Raw genomic sequence first — 22898 nt, 5'->3', positions numbered from 1 at the left:
GACGTGGATAAATGACAGAAAATAGCGTTTGTGTGTTACAAACGTCAGGGAGACTACGGGATGTTAATTATCTATTAAACTAAAAGGTTAAACAGGAGTCAGGCTGTTGGAAAAACATTCAGGTATGAATGTGAGATTAAAAGGAAGAGTATCTGTTGTACAGAATTGATAGATGGCTGAATTTAAAGCAGGATTTGCCTTGCAGGATGCTTTGGAGTTTGTTTGCGCAGCTGACTGGTATCAGGGACTACAATATATACAAAGAATAGTATGGGATTGTATATGCAATGATATATTACACACATTATGTACTTAAGTATAAAGTACATCATTTGAGTGTATGTTTATTTATATATAACCTTTTAAAATATTACTCCTATTACTGTTAAACTTTACCTAAAAGGCTTAAAATCATCTTTTGTAAGCTGTTTGGACAGAACTGTGTGTAGGTATAGTGTGTCATATTGGGGTGATATAAAGACAACAAGTCTCTATTAAAATTTCCTGACGTTAAAATAGAATCCAAATCCCTCCCATTTTGAGGCCAAAGATGACGTAGGAGTGCGGTTTCCCTTACCATTAAATCTATTGACAGCCGTATAATGTTTAACAACGTATAATCCTATCCACAAGACAGGACATGCCCAAAGCAACCGGTATTAAAAGATCTGTTGCACTCAGTAATTATCCATCATCATTAAATGTGATCAAGAATGAGTTTTACAAGTTTAAAACGTTTTTAAAACAGTCCATGTGTGTAATGAATTACAGCCATTTTACTGCCTTTACTTTATTACCACAGCCACGTGTCAGCACAATTGTAAAAGAAGACACTTCTGCATTTAACATAACGGATATCCATACAGCAATGGATATTAATGTCTATCCTGTCACATTTGCCGTTCAAAAACAGAAAGTTAAGCAAAGTTAAATGCCCAAACTGTTTGTGTGTGTGTGTGTGTGTGTGTGTGTGTGTGTGTGTGTGTGTGTGTTTGTGTGTGTTTGTGTGTGTTTGTGTGTGTTTGTGTGTGTTTGTGTGTGTTTGTGTGTGTTTGTGTGTGTGAACTTTGTAACAACATTGTGTGTGACTCATTGAAAGGCTTCCACAACAAATACATCAAATAATCATTGGGAAAGTTCTTACTGTAGTATTTCTCACAAAATTTACATAAGATCTGCTTCATTCCTGTTTGTCACTGTACTGTTTATCTGACGCAGCCGAGGCAAAGATTGAGGCACACTCTGACAGGCACTTGGGAACGTTGGGCAGGGAGAACTAGCATTAAAGGCACAGGCAACAAAAACAGCTAAATCGTGTTAAGTGCTGAAGATTCCAATATTCTGAGAGGTATAATGAATAATCTGATGGGTGTTTTGAGCTGAAACTTTACAGACACTTTCTGGAGACACAAAATACTTTTTTATTGAGTTGTAAATTAGAGACTCACCCTGAAAGGATGGTATGAATCAGGGAGTTGGAAACTATAGAGACTTTCTCTGAATAGATTGTTTGAATCAGGGAGTCATTAGCTAAAGACTCACTCTGATAGGATCATGTGAATTATTGAGTCGTTAACTAGAGCTTTGCTCTGAATGGATAAATTTAAATGAAGTTGTTGTTAACTAGACATTGGCTCTGACCCGATCATTTGAATTATTGACTTGTTAACTAGAGACTCACTCTAAATTGATCAATTGAATCATTGAGTTGTTACCTGGAGACCCATTCAACAGGACAATTTGAATTAGGGTGCTGTTAACTAGAATCTGGCTCAGAATTGGTCATTTAAATCTCTAAGTTGTTAACTGGAGACTCGCTTTGACTGGATCATTTGATTTATTGAGTTATTAAGTATGGAGCCTTGCTCTGAATGGATCGATTGAATCAGTGAGTCATTAGCTAAAGTGTGAATGGATCAATTTGAATAAGGGAGATGTTAGCTAGAGACTTACTTTGATAGGATTTTGCGAATTATGGAGTTGTAAACTAGAGATTTACTCTGAATAGACCATTTGACTCAGGGATTTGTTAACAAGATACTTGCTCTGAATAGATTGTTTGAATCAGGGAGTCATTTTCTAAAGACTCATCCTGAGTAGATCATTTGAATCAGCATCACTCTGAATGGATAATTTAAACCAGGTTGTTGTTAATTAGACACTTGTTCTGACCTGAATTATTGACTTGTTAACTAGAGACTCGCTCTAATCGTTTAGTTATTAACTAAAGACTCATTTAACAGGATAATTTGAATTAGGGTGTTGTTAACTTGAGTCTGAATCTGTCACTTAGTTGTTGACTGGAGACTCAGTCTGACTGGATCATTTGAATCATTGAGTTGTTGACTAGGGACTCACTCTGACTGGATTATTGGAATCAGGGAATTGGTAGCTATAGAGACTTGCTCTTAATAGATTGTTTGAATAGGGGAGTCAGTAGCTAAAGACTCGTCCTGACTAGATAGTGTGAATTATTGAGTTGCTCTGAATGGATCAGTTACATCAAGTTGTTGTTAACTAGACACTTGCTCTGACCTGATCATTTGAATTATTGACTTATTAACTAGAGACTCGCTATAAATCAATCAATTAAATCATTGAGTTGTTACTTGGAGACTCATTTAACAGGACAATTTGAATTGGGGTGCTGTCAACTTGAGTCTGAATCTGTCATTTGAATCACTGAGTTGTTGATAGGAGACAGGGAGTTGTTAGCTAAAGACTCACTCTGAATGGATCATTTGAATCAGGGAGTTGTTAGCTATAGAGACTTGCTCTGAAAGTATCATTTGAATCAGGGAGTCATTAGCTAAAGACTCACCCTGAATGTATCACTTGAATAAAGGAGTTCTTGACTAAAGACTCGCTCTGACTGGATCATTTGAATAATTGAGATGTTAACTAGAGACTTATTTAATGGGATCATTTAATTTCGAGTGCTGTTAACTTGAGTCTGAATCGCTCATTTATTAGGTTGTTAACTATAGACTGGCTTAGACTCAAGAACAGAAGAATATGTTTTGTAATGAAATGTGTAGTTGAGTAAAAACTAAATTAGCTTGTTTTGGAATATATTAAAGTAAAAGATTACAGGATATAAAAAAATACGTATACGGTCTACCAAGCACAATATGTGCACAATTTATCTGAACAGCACATTTAATTTCATTGAAAAACACCTTTGTCCCTTTCAAGATGAGCACTGGAGAGGCAGATTTGCTCTTTTCATGTTTATATAAGTGAAGCATGCTGTGAAGAGCAGGCATAGTTCTTCCAGTCTTTGTATTCTTTACACTAGAGAAGGTGGAGATGTTTCCTTGCTTGTCTTTCATGAGTTTGCTCTGGATCACGAGAGATTGCAGAGCTTAGCTCTTCATACAATTTTAAAAGCTTCCCAAACCCCCTCATAATTTGCTTCTGGCTTTCTGACATGAGGGTGGAGCACACAGCGGGTTTGCTAAAAGCCAATGTTATAATGGTGAGGCAAGCAGTCACTTTGTATTGTTGGAGAATCTGACAGGGGGAAACATTTTGCTTCCTCTCTGCCCTATGTTAAATTTTCATTTTACGTCTGCCTGTCAGTGTATGTTAGTGTTTGTCCAATGAGTAATGGCTAAATGACAGAGGTTTTCTCTAAATGTTAACTGTAGGGCATGACAAATTGACCTTAGTGATAGGTTACGACAGCAGGAAAGCAATGGAAAGACAAAAAAGTCTGGAAAGAGAAACTCTTCATGACAAATGGTTTGGATAAGCTGGAAGTTCATTCAGGCCTTATGTACTGGCTGTAGTTGCTAGACTGTTGCTATGGTGTTGTGTTGTTGGCAGTTGCTAGGGTAAGCTTTTCTTTTACCTGTTTACTAACAAATTGATAGATAGAATGAAACTGATAGAACGATAGATGTAACAATAGACAAAAAACAAAGATAGATGGACCCAAAGTGTACCAAGAAAATATCCCCCAGACCGTTACACCAGCAGCCTGAAGCGTTGATACAAGGCAGGATGGATTCATGCTTTCATGTTGTTGAAGCCAAATTCTGACCCTACCATCTGAATGTCGCAGCAGAAATCGAGACTCATCAGACCAGGCTACGTTTTTTTCAATGTTCTATTCAATTTTGGTGAGCCTGTGCGAATTGTAGCTGACAGGAGTGGCACCCGGTGTGGTCTTCTGCTTCTGTAGCCCATCCGCCTCAAGGTTGTTCATGTTGTGTGTTTAGAGATGCTCTTCTGCAGACCTCGGTTGTTACGAGTGGTTATTTGAGTTACTGTTTCTTTTCTATCTGCCTGAACCAGTTTGGCCATTCTCCTCTGACCTCTGGCATCAAAGGCATTTGCGCCCACAGAACCTCCACTCACTGGATATTTTCTCCTTATCAGACCATTCTCTGTAATCCCTAGAGATGGTTGTGTGTGAAAATCTGAGTAGATCAGCTGTTTCTGAAATACTCAGAACGGCCCGTCTGGCACCAACAACCATTGCACATTCAAAGTCACTTAAATCACTTTTTTTCCTCATTCTGATGCTTGGTTTGAACTGCAGTAGATCGTCTTGACTATGTATACATGCTTAAATGCATTGAGTTGCTGCCATGAGATTAGCTGATTATAAATTTGTGTTAGGGAGAGAGAACAAAAAAACAAAGTTGGACAACTAGGAAACAATATTGAAAGACAAATGGTTTGAGTGAGAGATCAACAAAAAGATAAACAGAATGGCAGATGGAAGGATAGAACAACAGACAGAATGATCAAATGAAGATGGAACGACAGATAGAATGACTAAGGAAAAAAGATGAAAAGTGAATGTTATACAGAACAACAGATAGACTAAACAACAACAAAACATGGAATAACAGGTAGAATGGCAAAAAGATGAATATATCTGTATACAAATAAAACAGATTGATTATCTGAAGAATAAATTGAATGACAAAAAAGAACAACCGATAGAATTGAGATAAAATTTAAACAGAAAGAGAAAAATCAGATTCATAGAATGACAGATATAACAACTGCAAAAAGATGAGGAAAGAGTGATGGAAAGGACCAAAAGATCAGAACAACAAAGATGGAAGAATGGCTAGAACAATGATGAATAGATAGATGGATGGATGGATGGAAAACAAAATGGAAAAATGGAACAACAAAAAGATGGAAAGATGGCTAGAACTATAATAGATAGATAGATAGATAGATAGATAGATAGATAGATAGATAGATAGATAGATAGATAGCTAGATAGATAGATAGATAGATAGATGGATGGATGGATGGATGGATGGATGGATGGATGGATGGATGGATGGATGGATGGATGGATGGATGGATGGATGGATGGATGGATGGAGAACAAAGTGATAAAATTAAACAAAGCAAAATGGAACAATAAAAAGATAGAAGGATGTCTAGAACAAAGCTGGATGGATAGATGGATGGAAAACAAAATGGAAAAATGGAACAACAAAAAGATGGAAAGATGGCTAAAACTATGATAGATAGATAGATAGATAGATAGATAGATAGATAGATAGATAGATAGATAGATAGATAGATAGATAGATGGATGGATAGAAAACAAAATGAAAAAATTAAACAGAAAAATGGAACAACATAAGATGGAAAGATGGCTAGAACCACGATAGATGGATGGATGGATGGATGGATGGATGGATGGATGGATACAATTAAACAAAAAGAGAAAAATTGAACAACAAAAATGTAGAATGATAGACAATAAGAAAAAGATGGAGTGATACAATGATGGAAATGAAAGATGGAAGGATGGCTAGAACATCAATAGATAGACAAACTGACAGACAGACAGAGGGAAACATTAGGGCTCATAAGATGGAACAGTTTGCAAAATTGTACAGTTTCATATTCATCTCTTTGCAGAAGAGTTTAGACTGACACACACACACACACACACACACAGCAAAGAGTTTAACTGCATTACAGTGGCGTAAACGTGGCATCCTTCACACGCGGCTGTTGTTTGTAGCCTCTGAGATGGTGCGCTTAAATTACTGATGCCTCTAATACCCGTAAATGTCTACGCAGTTTCATGCCATCCACGCCAGCCTGTTTTCCTTTAGCTAAGACTCTCTGCTATGTGTGCTAATCTCCCTGCTTCCCATAAATCAAGCAAACTGTCCGAAGACACAACTGTGCTGCGTCAGGGCCATTTTTAAATTAATTTACTCATCTCAAAGGACCAGACAAGCCCAAACGAGTTCTCATAAGCATCTGCGCTTGACTCTCCCGAGGTTTTCTCTTCAGAGATCTATACCCTCTGTCTGATTCAATCTGGAAAATACTCGTCGATGTATTGATTTAATCAGTGTGCCCGTTTGGACCTCGTCAGCTGCTTTCCATCGATCGTACAAGTTAAAGTTATTTCCCCTCAGAGCACAGTGTGTTTCTTTTTTTACTCGTGTTTTGTTCTTGACTGCGGTTAAAAACAGGGAAAACAAAAGCAGCTTCAGCAAGAGGGAATCAGTGGGGTTTAAACACTGGTAGTGGAAATGTTGCTGTTTAGCTTCATTTTTTAAATGATACTTTTTATATCATCAGTTTATTTTCATTAAAAATGTATTTGCTTAAAAATGTATTGTCATTTGAAAATGAACATTCTGCAGATCAGTTTTTAATAATTAATATTGTTCATGCTTTTTGGTTCGTTTTTAGTTTTGCACATTATGGTTCTGTAAAAAAGGTAGAACTGATAGAAAGTAGACAATTATTTAATGATGACTTCCCCAGAAATATTCATTCAAAATTTGATGGGATTTTAATCCTGGCTGCAACGTGGAGATGTTCTTTTTTAATTAAATCTTTATTTAGTATTAAACACAGTGATAAAAAAAGAATGACAAGGATTAAAGCACAAACATACACTCACCGGCCACTTTATTAGGTACACCTTACTAGTACATGGTTGGACTCCCTTTATCCCCCCCTTTATAATTCTTCCTGGCATAGATTCAACAAGCTACTGTAAATATTCCTCAGTCTATATTGCAGTTGCTGCAGATTTGTCAGCTGCACATCCATGATGCAAATCTCCCATTCCACCACATCCCAAAGGTGCTCTATTGGCATGATATCTGGGGACTGTGGAGGCCATTTGAGTACAGTGACCTCATTGTCATGTTTAAGAAACCAGTCTGAGATGATTTGTGCTTTATGACATGGCTCGTTATGCTGTTTGAAGTAGCAATCAGAAGATGGGTACACTGTGGTCATAATGGGAGGGACATGGTCAGCAACAATACTCAGGTAGGCTGTGGCATTGACATGGAGTTCAATTGGTACTAATGGGCCCAAAGTGAGCCTGTGTGAACTGTAACCTCATTTTCCTGTTCTTAGCTGACAGGGGTGGCACCGGTGTGGTTTTCTTCTACTGCTGTACCCCATCCGCCTCAAGGTTTAACATGTTGTGCGTACAGAGATGCATACCTCAGTTGTAACAAGTGGTTATTTGAGTTACTGTTGCCTTTCTATCAGCTTAAACCAGTCTGGCCATTCTCCTCTGACCTCTGGCTTCAACAAGGCATTTGTGCCCACAGAACTGTTTCTCACTGGATATTTTTTCTCTATTCAGACCATTCTCTGTAAACCCTAGAGATGGTTGTGCATGAAAATCCCAGTAGATCAGCAGTTTCTGAAATACTGAGACCAGCCCGTCTTGCACCAACAACCATAACAGACTCAGTCACTTAAATCACATTTCTTCCCTATTCTAAAGCTCGATTTGAACCACAGCAGATCATCTTGATCATGTCTACATGTCCAAATGCATTGAGTTGCTATCATGTGATTGGCTGACTAGAAATTTGCGTTAGAAGTTGGACAGGTGTACCTAATAAAGTGGCCAGTGAGTGTAGAAATGTGATATATGGCACTATATGCAAATTACATGAGTGACAAATAAGATCATATCTTGATTTTGCATGCAGAATATAAAATGTAAGTCATATATCCATCGTACATTTCGAAATATTGCAGAAATGCCCTTTTTTATATTTATTTTGTTCAACTATTGGAATTAAAAATATGTACATACTGTATGTACAGACATATTGGTAATTCAATATAGTATTAAAATATTTTTGAACATACAGCGGGGAAAATAAGTATTGAACACGTCATCATTTTTCTCAAATCCTATTTCTAAATGTGCCGTTTACTTGACAGCTATGTTGGTATCAACCAAATAAATTCATATATGCAAAGAAAACAAATCTAATTTTTTTTTACAAATGAAGTTATGTGAAATACAATTAAATGATACAGGGAAAAAGTATTGAACACATGAAGAAAGGGAGGTGCAGAAATGCTGTGAAAGCCCAGACAGCAGCTGAAATCTCTCAGAAGTTCATCAGTAACCCTCTGCTCTTCCTCATTGTAAATGAAAATTAGCTGCTTCAGTACAACATCTACATTAGCAGGATGATGAAGATGAAAGCAGGGTGGACATTTCAGCAAGACAACGATCCAAAACACAGTCAACGAAACTCTCAAATGCTTTTAGAGAAAGAAAATCAAGCTGTAGAATGGCCCAGCCAATCACCTGACTTGAATCCCGTAGAATACAAATTAAAGATCAGATTTGATAGACGAGACCCACAGAACTATCAAGATTTTTACGCCCTAAAGTCTGTACAGTGCATGTATGTTATATTTTATTTGTGTGAAATCCAAATATGAACTTGTAACTTGCATATATTTTCAGATTTCTATGAAAGATTATGACAAAAAATTCTGAACGTTACAGCAGTTAAAAACTCATCTTAGGATAACTTTAAGTGAGACCAAGCAGTGACCTGAAATTGCAGGTTGCTCTATGATTTAGATCTCTTCACTTTAAAGTGTATTATTTTAGTAAATAAATCAACAGTTTGGCTAGATGGCAGTGAAGAAGCCTCCGGGGTGGCTCTCAGTCGACCCTTCAGATGGATCACTGGGGATTGTCCTGCACACTTAGTTTACGTCAAATTTATCAGCTAATGTTTGGCCCGGCTTATACTCTAATGATATTCCTCAGAGATAAGCAGCCCTTAGAGGACCGACAACCACAGATTAATTACACAATTAAGCCATCTGCGATTAGACCGCAGAGATAATTGCTCGGTCAGAGTGGTGCTTTGTAGTGGAGTCACTGGGGCTGCATGCCTTTCCTTTATCCTCTCAATAAGGTTAGAAACAGCAAAGTATATGGTTAGGGTCATTGTTTGAAATCATTATGCGGCATGAAAGTAAAAGAATGCAGAAATGAAGGTCTATACCCAAAAATATACATTTGCTGACTTAAGGGTTTGCATATCAGATTCAAAGTACTTATTGTGCATTTTAGGGCTTAAATCATATAGAAAGCTATGATAATGTGGTCACACTTTATTTTGATGATCCATTGGTTGAATTTTAGTTTAGTTTACATGCCAACTAATACCCACTAGATTATAAGAAGACTGTTAGGTTGGTTTTAGGGTTTGTGTAAGTTGACATGTACTTGCAAACTTAGTCAGTTAAATGTCTGTTGAAGGAGCAGAATCAACAGATATAAAGCAGACAGTCTACTAATACTCAAATGGACCATCAAAATAAAGTGTTATCAATAATAAGAATAATACCTTTTTCATTCAGTGTTGACATTTAGTGTTTTTGTGCATTATTAAAGCTTTAATCATTTATAAAGCTTTGAATAATACTTCTTCATTCCAATAATTCAATACTTTTTCATGTGATGACTTACTGAACATTACATATATAATGTGGTACATCAACGATCTTAAAACAGGATGTATGCGAGGTCTTGATGTCTTAAATTTCAATGAAATATTAAATCATTTTAAACTGGTCTTAAGTTTAAAGTTGTCGAAGTAATGTTACCCAATTGTGTCCAAACCCATCCAATCACTAACTATCTCTCTAAATTTTTATATATAAAAATATATAAGTCAGTTGGCATTTCTGTGTGGAGTTTGCATGTTCTCCCCGTGTTGGCGTGGGTTTCCTCTGGGTGCTCCGGTTTACCCCACAAGTCCAAAGACATGCGGTACAGATGAATTGTCCGTAGTGTATACAGTATGTGTAAATTAGTGTATGAGTGTTTCCCAGTGATGGGTTGCAGCTGGAAGGGCATCCACTGCATAAAAGTTGGCGGTTCATTCCGCTGTGGCGACCCAAGATTAATAAAGGGACTAAGCCAAAAAGTAAATACATGAATGAATATATTGCAAATAGATGTTTATTTCACAACAGTTGTTAGACATTTTACAGCAATTTTTAAAATTAAATTCCCTAATCAGGACAAGAAAACTAAAAACAATTCAACAATTCTCATGAAAATAACAGCAATAAATCCCTTTACATAATCTTTCATTTACATAAACTCTATTTACACACGGTAAAACGCAACAGTCAAATTTATCAAATGAAATAAGTGTAGATAGCTCAAAATTGACTGAAAGTTTATTCTACTCATTTAAAAAGAGTTTTAAACTCTTGTTTTGAGTTTTGAAGGTGATGAGTGAATTAAACTCCTCATTACTTCAACTTAAATGGAGTAAGTTTACAGTACTCATATAGATTAGGTTTTTAACTCAAATAGTTTGTAGCGATCAGTTTCTGTAAACATTTTGAGTTGCTTTAACTTATTGGGTTTTACAGTACTCAGTTGGTTTGAGTTCTCTTCATTTATTGGGTTTTACTGTGCTCAAATTGCTTTGTTTACTCAAACGGATTAATTTCACAGTACTCATTAGAATTAGTTTCTGAACTTAAATAGTTTGTTGTAATTAGTTTACTCAAACGGTTTGAGTTACCTTCACTTTTTGGGTTTTATAGTGAGAAAGAGAAAGTGTGAGTGGACAATATTTATTAATAGGCATGAAACTCAAGGTTTTATGACAGAAACACATTAGGTTGTTCAGGAGTTATACTCAATTAAATTGGACCAAAAGTAAACAAAAATACGTTTTGATTATTCATGTATTTTTCTACATAATAAATACACATTTAACAATGTTAAACTCGTCATTTTAAAAAAAATAAACACGTTGAAAAAAAAAGTCTATACTGCTAGATTTTTCTGTAACGCGTTATAATAACTACACAGTACACACTATGTATAATTTAAGCATTAGCATACAGTGAATTCATTATCTGTCAAGCATTAACTCTATATTAATAGACATTAGTAAGCAGTTTATAAATGCAGCTAAAAGGCTCTATTCTTGACTGTCAAGCTTTTTATTTAGGGTCTGCAGGAACATATTCAGTGAGGAAATCCACACGCACGCAAAAGCCCTACACAATCTCTAAAATCTTTACTTTTCAGGCCAAAGAACTGCAAACATTCTAGCACGATGGTTTAGTTTATTTTTTTCTAAAGTAATCAGGATCCATTTTGAGAACAGCAGTGATCCTGTAAAGGTTTGCCTGAACCGTGTTCCTATCCAGTATCTAAAAATTAGCATTAAGGAGCAGAAAGCTGTGTGGGTGTAGCAGCTGCAGTGGGGGCAAGTGCACTGATGTGTTCACCAGCATCAGATTAACATCGTGTGGATATTTAGAGAGGATGAGGAAAAAGAACTCCGATTGAGTGATGAAGCTGCAGTGTGTTGTTTGGTAAAATGATCGCTGGGAACCACAGACTTCCTTTCTTGCCAAAAAATGCTTTTGAAGGGACTTGTGTTCTTGTGAAGACTGTTCTTGCCAGGTTACCTCGGAAGAACGAATTCGGGGAACCGCGAGACCACAGAGCACGTCCTCTGAGAAATGAGATGCTGTGTTCTTCCTGATGGTCACATGACCTTCAAGTATTTTTAAAGGAGAATTATTTAAACATTACAGCATTCATACAACAATTAATTGTTTTCTTCTTTTCGTTATATATAACATGCACAAAAACCTTACAGATATACTTTGCACAATATACAAATAAAACAGATTTTAATAGGATTTTCAGCAAATAAACACCTTCATGTGTTTATGCCTTTCTTAAGAATTTCATGGTAATATTTATATTTAGTGTTTCATTTCGGGAAACTCCTTAAATAAGGTGTATCTCTGAACATGAATAGAATATTATAGAACAGAATACACTGAAAAAAGTGTTGCATGCAGAACTGTTGCAAACAATTTATTTGTGTTGAATTTAAACAAACAAATTAAGTTTAATATTGTTCAACTAAATTTGTTTGTTTAAATTCAACACGAATAAATTGTTTACAACTACTTAATGTAAAAAAATTGAGTAAATCCAAGGAATCATCTTTGAACAATTTTTTTTCAGTGTAGAATGCTGTGCTTCCCACCTCCTTTATTCAGCTGCAATGACTTTTGGGACTTCTCAAGCAAGTTTTGTTCTCTAATCTGCATCGATGCATCCTCGATATCAAAATTGCATATGGGAACTTTCATGCGTCCTCAGTTCTTTCGGTCTTGAGTTTTGGAACTAAACTTTGATGGTTGATGATGACGTTACACAAGAACACAAGGACGCCCGAAGAATGCTGAAGATTGCATATTGAGAAGCAGCCTTGGAGTTTTTGTTTTGCTTTTAATCCAAATATTTCAAAACGTTTCTAGACGAGTAAAAAAGTGTTATCTTGTTTTTTTTAAAGTCAAAATTAAGTGTGTTTTTCCTTAAGGGGGTCACAAAACAGACATGACAGTCATGTGTGTCCCATGTTGCTAAAAACACTATTAGGACACTTTAGGATATATTTCTATATATATTTCACAAAAATTTAGAAGCTACTTCACGGCAAACATAGTCACCGTTTTTTTCCTTGTGTCTGTGTGTTGCTTTGCTTCTATGAAAATCAGCGCATGCTCGAACAGAAACTCCCCTTTTTATGCAAACCCTTTCTTCTTTCGCTGTTGGATGATCCCACCAAAACAAAGCTGGACTCACCCACTTTCCTGACATTTTTTTTCAAACTAGAGATGTGAAAACACCCTGCTGAGACAAGCAAAATAATCTTAGCAAAAAGAGAAAACACGATTGTTTTGCTTACCCCATGGGCAGAATGTTTAGCTTGTTTTAAGGAAAAACTCACTTCCATTTGACAAATTAATTCTGAGAAAAATAAACAATAATTTTTGCTTGTCAAGAAAATGCTTCTTTATTTAGGAATATTTACGGATTTGGATAAAAACAAGACAAAACTCTAATAAATAAAGAAATAAATAAATAAACATTTTTGCGGTGTATAAATATAGATATTGTATTTTGTGTTTTATAAATATTTATAAATATAAAAATTGTGTACAAATATTTTATATGTGTAATATAGCAGAAGAAGCCAATAATATAAAATTAATATTTTAAAACAGATACAGATTATTTGCATGTTTATGTGCCTGATAACTTATATGCAGAACTGATGTTTGTTTCATGTTTTTCGGTGTTTAAAAATGAGTGTTCGTTCATATTAAAATTAATCTCCTAATTACAAATTTAATATGTTTTCATTTAGAAGAACAGCAGTACTTATATTAGCAATTGATTACATAAAGTGAAAGTATAATGTCATCAAACGAGCAACACAAGTTATATTGTTGTTTGGTCAAATGATTACTGGGAATCTTTTGTCTTGTTTCTAGTCCAAAAATATAAACATTCTTATATCATGAAGCGTTTTCTAGACAGGTAAAACATATTGTCTTGTTTTCAGAAATAATTAGTCAAAATTAAGTGGGTTTTTTCCTGAAACAAGCAAAATAATCTACAAATGGGGTAAGTAAATAATCTTATTTCATAGAGAAAACGCGATTATTTTGCTTACCCCATTAACATATTATTTAACTTGTTTTTTCTTGAATTTTGACTTAAAATCTCTAAAAAAGACAATAGTTTTTGCTTACCTAGAAAGTGTTTCTTGATTTAAGAATATTTACACATCTGGACTAAAACAAGACAAAAGCTCTGTTTAAAATTTTATGTGTATAAATATTTACAAATAAATATAAATGTGTGTAAAAAAAAGTATAAATATTTTATATGTACAATACAACAGAAGCAACCAATAATAAGTAATTTTATAAAACGGATACAGATTATAAGCATGTTTATGTGCCTGATAACTTAAATGCAGAACTCATGTTTTACAGTGCACAAAAATGAGTTTTCCTTCATGCTAAATTTCATCTCCTGATTACAAATAAACTATGTTTTCATTTAGAAGAACAGCAGTACTCATATTAGGAATTGATTGCATTTAGTGAAAGTCTAATGTTTTCAAATGGACAACGCAAGTTACAGGAAAATCAATGAACTCGACAAATGTGGTCTTTTAATTTAATTAGAGTTTTAAAAGGTTTATGTATTGTTTAAACGTCTAAGCAGTGAATAAATATGACACTGGATTAAATATAGCTTGTCTGGAAAGTACAAAACAACAATCATTGTAATTACAATAGCATATTGTAACAAGTCCAAAGTAATTAGCATGCTATCAGATTTTTAATAACGTTTTATATTGGTATAGAATATAAAAGCAATATTTGATGGCACACAGTTCTTAAAGATCCAATATATGTGTGAAGACAATATTTTCAAATATGATTAAGGAAAAAATGCTTAACAATCAGACAAGTATTGGTAAAACAGATATTTTCTTATGAGCACAAATTATTGAAAAAGTTAATGGATTTTCACTCAGAAGATTAAATTCAAACTAATTAATTAAAACGAGCTAAACAACACTATTCTTGAGATTTTTTTATATAGGGGGTGGGGGTGGGGGTGGGGGGGGCACATAATTGTTTTATGTTTAATCCACTTAAATTTGTAAAAACTAATAAGTTCATTTAATTCCTTCATGTTGTCCAAACACAAACCGATGTACAGTGTAGGCAGATCTGAAAATGAGCTTACTGCTTCAACTGCTTGTTATCAGATATAATCGCATACAGTTGTGCTCAAAAGTTTACACACCCCTTGAAGAATTTATTTAAATGCGAAGAATTTAAACAAAATTAGAGAGATCATATAAAACGGATGTTATTTTTAATTTAGTACCCTCTCGTGTAAGATATTTTAAATATAATATGTTTACATATAGTTCACTATACAAAAAATCTAGCTGAAACTGTTAAAATACCACCCCCCCCCCCCCCACGCCTTAATGCCTTGTGTTTTCTTTTGTAGCATCAGTGAGGGCTTAAAACATTTTTAACAGTTGTGTTTGAGTCCCTTAATCACCCTCAGTGTGAAGATAGAAGAGATTTCACAATCATACAGTCACTGCTGGAAAGGGTTCAAATCTGCATAAGATGCTGAAAAATTTCAGGATTTGCAGGAGATTGAGGTTTTTTCTGAAGAACAGCAGTCAGTTTAACTGTTCAGAACAAACAAGAGACTGAAAAAACACTCAGAGATCATCAGGAAACCCAACACAGTATTGAAAACCAAGGCTATGTAAACTTGTGCAGGGGGTTATTTTAGTAATTTCAGCCAGATTTTTGTGTAGTGAATTATGTGTAAACCTATTTTATGTCAAATATCTTACTCTGGGTGGTACTAAATAAAACTTAACATGCATTTTGTATGATCTCTCTTATTTTGTTCAGTTTATTCACATTTTAACAAATTCTTCAAGGTGTATGTAAACTTTTGAGCACAACTGTATTATTGTAATGTAGGCATGTAGATGTAATCTGCTGAAGTTCAAACTAAGTATCAGAATGAGGAAGAAAAGGTGATTTTAAGAGACTTTAAACCATGGTTGTTGGTGGAAGACAAGTTGATCTTTGTAAATCAGAAACTGCTGATCTGCTGGGATTTTCTCACACAGCCATCTGTAGGATTTACAGAAAATGGTTTAACATTTCCAGTGATCATCATTTCTGCGGTGGAAAATGCTTTGTTGCTGCCAGAGGTCAGAGGCGAATGACACTGGTTCAGATAGAAATGCAACAGTAACCTTTATAACATCTTATCTACAACAGAGGTCTGCAGAAAGTCATCTCTGAACGCACATTGAAGCAGATAAGTTACAACAGTTCACACACAGACTCACCAAAATTGGATAATTCTAGACTGGTGAAGGTTGACTGGTTTCTGCTGCAGTGTTTGGATGGTAGAAACAGAAACAACATCCAAGTATTGATCTATCCTGCCTCGTATGAACATTTCAGGAGATTTTCTTTGGTTCACTTTGTTCTGCTTTGAGGATTTGAGCATCGTTTACAACATCACAGTCTACCAGTGTTGCATGTCGCTGACCATGTTCTTCTCTTTTTATGGCCGCAGCTTGTAACAAGTACAAGTACTTAAATCATCTCAAACTGGTTTCTTGAACATGATAGTGAATCTGATATTGATGACTCAAATAGTCTTTACAGATCCAGATCTCAACCCAGTAGACCTTTGGGATGTGCTGGAATGGGAGATTCATTGTTTTGAACGGCTTCAAATGCAACCATCTATGGATATTACTGTAAACACTGAAACTGACAAGCTGAAAGGATGCAAATTAATGGAGTTAAATTTATCCCAATGGCAGTTGTTGTTCTAAACCGGATCAATGTTTGTAGTGAATGATGTGGTTACCACGTATGATTTGCAGTATTGTGCATGGGGCTAATTTGGTTTTTAAACTTTTAACTTTTGTTGTGTTGATAAGTGTTATTGTGTCGTTGTTGTATGTTTGTAATTGTTGTCATAAATCCAGTGTTGAAGAAAAATTTCCTTTCTGTGTCAAGCAGAACGGACAATAAAGTTTAAACTAAACTAAACTAAACTATTTATGTGTAGCACAAAACATCATAACACGTTACTATTAGGTTAGATTTACATTATTATGTCAAAATTAAATTTCTAGCCAGCGTCTATGGACAAAGTTATTTTGATGTCCTATGGTTGATTTTAGAATGTGTTGGAAAGTGGCCAAAATCCAACGTCGAGGCAACATCTTAAACCAACATCATATTGACATCAAATACTGACATTTATTCGTCGGGTGTGGCAACCAAAATCCAACATCTTATAGACGTCATAGTGGTAACGTCCACACAACGTCAAGCTGTAAAATCATTAGACGTTGATATTTGGTTGATTTTTTATGTTAGATGTTGGATATTGACATTAGGTTCTGACGTCAACCTGATTTTCATGTCCAATCAAAATGTAACGTCACCTCCATGTTGGGGTGCAACGTCAATCTGATGTCATGTTGATGTCCTGTGCATGCTGGGAGACATACGATAGATGTCATGGGATCTATAATATGTCATTCACGATAGTCAGGGGTGTAGACATCATTTCAAAAGTGAGGTGGTGGATTTTTTTTCTCAAAGATTTTTATTTTTAATCATACGTTTTTGCATATATATTTTATGATTATAAACAGAAAAGAGGAAAGAAGAAATAGGCATTCTGTGTTTTCTATTGGTATATCAGATGTTTACCATAAAATGTTGCATTATCAGTAGTAGTAGTTCATAATAACACCCTAATGTAAATAATTGTACTATTGTGCACTATTGTGTGTCCTTTGAAGAGAAGAGCAGAATGAATAGATAATTTATTCATAAACTAATTTAAAATAAAAATAACAATATTCGTGTATTTATTCAACTGTATATTTATTTTTACAGTAGTTATTTAACCAAAATTTAGCAACGATAATGTAAATAGCAGGATTTAGAACCTACAAGTTTTCCTCTGAAACATTAAAAATGTTATACACCATTTAAATTAGAAAAGTGGACATGCACACTGAGATGCGGGGATATCAATGGCTCACACGAGTCATTCATAACGGAGATTCATTCACAAACAAATCGCTTCCTCTGTTAGAATTAGAAGTGAAAGCGGGAGAGGGTGTGTGATTCAGGACATGGATTAGATTAAATTTGACACACTTACATTTTGATGCAAACAAACACACCTTGTCAGCTATTCCCATGCAGTCACTTATCCATCAATATACAAAAGTGATGTAAAATTATTATATTCGTAATTTAAACAAATATTTGCATACTGACCACAGGGAAAACTCACAATCATCGATATATGTATATACTGTATGTTTATATCTATGGCTCCGGATGGCCAGTCCTCCACTGCACCTTGGTCCCACGTTCATTTCAAAGGAGCGCTACCCTGTACTAAAATGGCAGCTCTACTGACGCATTCCTTCCAACAGACAACAACAGAGTAGGCGACATCTAATGTAAATTTCTACACTCTCAGAAATAAAGGTATGCGAGCTGTCACTGGGGTGGCACATTTGTACTTAAAGGGTCCATTTTGGTACTATATTAGTACCTAAAAATTTTAAGAAGAACACTTTTGTACTTTTTAGGTACCAATATGTACCCTTGAGGTATTAATATGGACCTTTTGGGTACAAATTTGTACCTTTTGAAAAGGTTCCAGCCCTGTGACCGCTCGCGTACCTTTATTTCTGGGAGTGTATGATGATATTTTTAATGAGCAAATTCAAAATTAAAGTCTAAACGCATCAAAGAGGGTCACAGTTATTCAAAATCAAAATAAAATGGCAAATTATCTACTATAAAATGGCACTTACTGACAGAAATCTGGTTGTGTACTTTTTATATAGTGCATTATATTCCAGTGACTAAAACCAGATAACAATGCATCATAAGCTGCACTTTAGTTACGTGTCTGATTAACTTTTCTGCTTAGTAGCCACGATGGATGTATTCACCTCAGATCATGAGTGACTGATTGCCATGGAAACTTGAATTCATATATAGACCGTCTTGTCTCTTTCAATTTTAAATAATTCTGCATTGATATACTGTAGGTGATCCAAGAAAGCCTGAACATATCATGAACACAGCTGTCTAAAGAAAAAGTGTGAGGGACAAATTTAAGTTAAAAAAAAAAGTGTGCATCCACCATGACGTTATCCTATTACTTGTTATTATTGTTAGTGGATTACAGGATCTGCATCTATTAGACCCCATAATATAGAATTCAACTCAAAGTGTGAATTGGGTGCTAATGAGTCTGAGTGTGCTGATAAGTGTGCGTGTGTGTGTGGTGTCAGTTGAAGCGAGACCATATGGAAGACACCACCTGGTGTGTCTGTTCGTCTTCGTCAGAGAAGAAGATCAAAGCAAGACACAACATCATCACAGAGTCAATCACAGTAATTACTCAAGTCTCTCCATTTATTCTGAAATTAGAGGGATATTTTTCACTTTGGATCGCTACACTTTGGAAAGAGTTTAGATGAGCTGTTGAAACGCCTGGCATATCTGGAATATTCCACTGGTTTAATTACTAGCACAAAATAGCTACTAAATATTTGCAGCCATTTGTGCTGGGTTTCCTTAAAGGCATAATCTGTGTTGTGTTATGCCGTCGATTACCACACAATAATAATTTCGCCCCTCAGTGTGTATAAATAAATGAGAGACGGGTTTTTAAGTTTATTACCATAATGGCAGCCTAGCAGGCAAGCGGATCTGTTGCAATAAATGTTTAATGTTTCATATTTTTACACCAAGCACGGCTGTACAGTTATATCCAGTTTTTAAACTAATGTCATGGGCAGCTAAAAATGTACGCATATGAGGAATACCATGGGAAGGATGTGATGTAACTAACCTTAAAGCACTGTTTACATGTAGCCAACAGCCAAGTTTCGCAAAGTACACCCACAGGAATTACACTAGTAAGGCATAATCAGAGGTTTCTCCAGCTTCGGAATGATTTTACAGATTTCTTTCAGCATTATCACACATACCACTGCTCAAAGATATAAAAGTTGTAAATGGCAGATAATAGATCATGCAGTGTTTATATAATGCATACAATGCTAAATAATTGTTAAAGTACGCATGAAATCAAAGCTAACCGTATTGATTTTGTTAGCTCACATTACTAGTTTTAGGGTGAATGATCCCTTGTAACCTAAAATTGAGATCTGGGGTCTGTTCTTTGTACGTGGATTACTCAGTTAGTTGGATTTGGTTATTGATGATTTAACACTATTCAGGATCGTTTTGTTCTTTAAAACTCATCTGAGAGTTGTGGTCATACCAACAGTTCTGCTAGCTCAAACCTGCTCAGGAGCAGGCTCATGTCATATGAACAGGATTAGATTGGGTCAGTTCAAGCAAATATAATACTGAAAGTATGTACCGAATTCTGAATTCTAAAGCTTTCCGTAATAGTAATATTTGGAGAAGTATTCAACTCATCCCCATACATTGGAAAAAAAATTCAAAGATGATTCCTTGGATTTACTAATTTTTTTTTAATTTAAGTGGTTGTAAACAATTTTGCAGAAATCAAATTTTTTTTCTGTGGATTAAATCACAAATTTGAGAAAAAAGAAGCCAAATGTAAGCCAAATAAATTACTGTAGATATTACATAGAATTTGTAACATAAGGCTTAATGGAAGGACATTTATGTTTTTTTGTAATGTATTGATAATCAAAATGTGTTAAAGCTCTGTAAAAATGGTGAAAAATGTTGCAAGATTGTAAAAAATGCTGAGTTCCACACAATCAATGTGTGTTGGGACAATGTAAAGAAATTAGGTTAACTTAGTTTTCACAAAATAAATTGTATTGAACTTAAAACAATTAACTTGTCCCAATAAAATCTCAAAAATTGTGTTTCAGCTTATTTTAAATAAGTAGTTGAAACAAGCAACAACAATATATATATATATATATATATATATATATATATATATATATATATATATATATATATATTTTTTTTTTTTTTTTTTTTTTTTTTTTTGAGTGTGAATAATAGCAAGAAAGCTTTTGTATACAAAAAACATCTGATTTTCTTCATTAGCCACTTGTCACCCAACCAGCGATCGCTTCCCAGAGGATCGCTGGTTTTCACACGAACTCTCTAAACTACATTTCCGCTTTTCCCAGGACTACACATTCATACATGCACTGCTCCCAAACACGCACGTCTGTTCATTCATCTATCCTGATTGCATCACCAGCTGAGCCTTGTTCACAGACTTATTTCATTCCATTCATAAGCCACTCATTCACGCTTCCAGTTTGCCGAGTCTTGTTTTCCCTGTGTAACATTACAACGCGTTTCCCTGTCTTGTTTCTCCGTGTCTCGATCCCAGCCTTGTACCTTTGTTATCCTGTTTAGCCGCCTGCCTTTAGACCTATTGCCTGTTATATTGACGACGATTCTGGACTGCCTTCATATACCCGTTTGCACCTGATGACCACTGCTTGCCTGACTTTGAATAAAACTGCATATTGGATCTTACCTCCTGTTGTCTCCTGTCACTCCACCCCAGTCGTGGTAACACCACTATAGCTTGATAGCAACAAAAACAACAAAACAGTGAGGAGTAAACCTATTTGCCTGCAAACCAGGGTGCATATAATTATAACATTAAAATAATGTGATAAATACCAATTAGCAATGTCAAGTGGCATAACAAACTGTTTTGCAAAGCTAAAAATAATTAAACAATTGACATCAAGCTTAGACATTGCACATGAAAGTTACAATTATGCCATAAATCATTAAGGCCACGTATAGTCTAGTGGTAAACAGCAAAATATGCTATTCATCAGCATCATTGGCATAAATAGTAACTATGCAAACCATTAAAAATGACCCTCTATTTAATATGAATATGTGTAGTTTGCATATACTTCATTCACTATGTAAATCTGATATATTTTGCCTTTTTTTAATTCAGACATAATTATTTTTACTGTACATTTTTTATATGTACTGTATGCACATGTATCATACATACAAAAATATATACCAAAATAATATGCCTTGGAATCCATATGCCTCAGAATTTTTTTTCATGTACGATTGAGTTGGATGCATTATTGAATTATATATGTAGGTATGCTTGGAATTTGTAAAATATTTATTAAGTTATTTATTCAACATTGATCTGTTTGGAGTGGAGGTATATTAGTTAAACATGGTCTACGGTGATGTTACAGTTGTGTTGTATATGTATAGTCCTGAAATAGGAGGTAAATTAGCTCCATCGGTCAAAATGGAGTGTGTATCATAACTACCTTGTCAAAACTACCTTTGTCCACTTCATGAAGTGGAGCGCACTTCAAAACAACAACAGGGATTTCCCAGAGAGTGGAACACAACCCTGGAGTTGTTTGGTGAATGAATAAGTGTTTTTGAATGAACACTGTGTATGGATATGTGTTTATCATTAGGATTTACTTTCATGCAGACAGTATCATGAATCACTTGACTGACTACACTGTAAAAAATATAAGTAAATTAGCAGTTTTCATGTTTTTATTTTTCTCCATTAATTTATGCTTTTGAATTGCATTATGGGACCATGATCTTTCTTCCAACAACTTTTAATCTTAAAAAGTTTGAAAAAGTTTATTAAATATTTTATTAGTTTAAAGTGACTTATTGTCTGGATTGGTTTTGTATATTACAGTACAAAAACCTTGTAATAAATGGCCAGTATTTTCTGTTATTTGACAGACTTATCTCTCTCTCTATAATATTGCTTATACATTATATTATTTCAAACTACTAAAATGTCAATGAAAGTCACTTTGTTAAACTGTAGATTTGAATTTTCAACATCAAAAGTCAACAGAGCAGAGATCAATGTCCCATAATGCAATTGACAACCTTAAATAAAAGGAAAACACTTGCTTATCACAAAACACAGAACCTATTAACTAACAGATGTTTTGTGTTGCTGATATGCAAAATTAAAGTTTTTTAGGCTTAGTTTAAAATTTTCAATGATACTTTTTGAATTATGAGGATGTGTTATAATTTCTGGGATAACAAAACACAAATAAATAATCACTTGTTACAAGTGAGGTCTGCAGAAGAGCATCTCTGAACACACAACATGTCAAATCTTGAGTTGTGCCACGAAGGATTAAGGC

At 34.8% G+C, this 22898-nt stretch overlaps 1 protein-coding gene across 17 annotated transcripts in view; it reads left to right on the top strand.

Annotated features, from left to right (window-relative positions):
• trpc5a (transient receptor potential cation channel, subfamily C, member 5a) overlaps nt 1–22898 on the top strand; it is a 146338-nt gene that overhangs the window by 23772 nt on the left and 99668 nt on the right.

Source organism: Danio rerio, chromosome 1 (genome assembly GCF_052040795.2).
Source record: "Danio rerio strain M-AB ecotype USA chromosome 1, GRCz13ab, whole genome shotgun sequence".
Taxonomy (NCBI): Eukaryota; Metazoa; Chordata; class Actinopteri; order Cypriniformes; family Danionidae; genus Danio; species Danio rerio.
The sequence above is the reverse complement of the archived record's forward strand: the minus strand, read 5'-3'. Positions and strand labels throughout refer to the sequence as shown.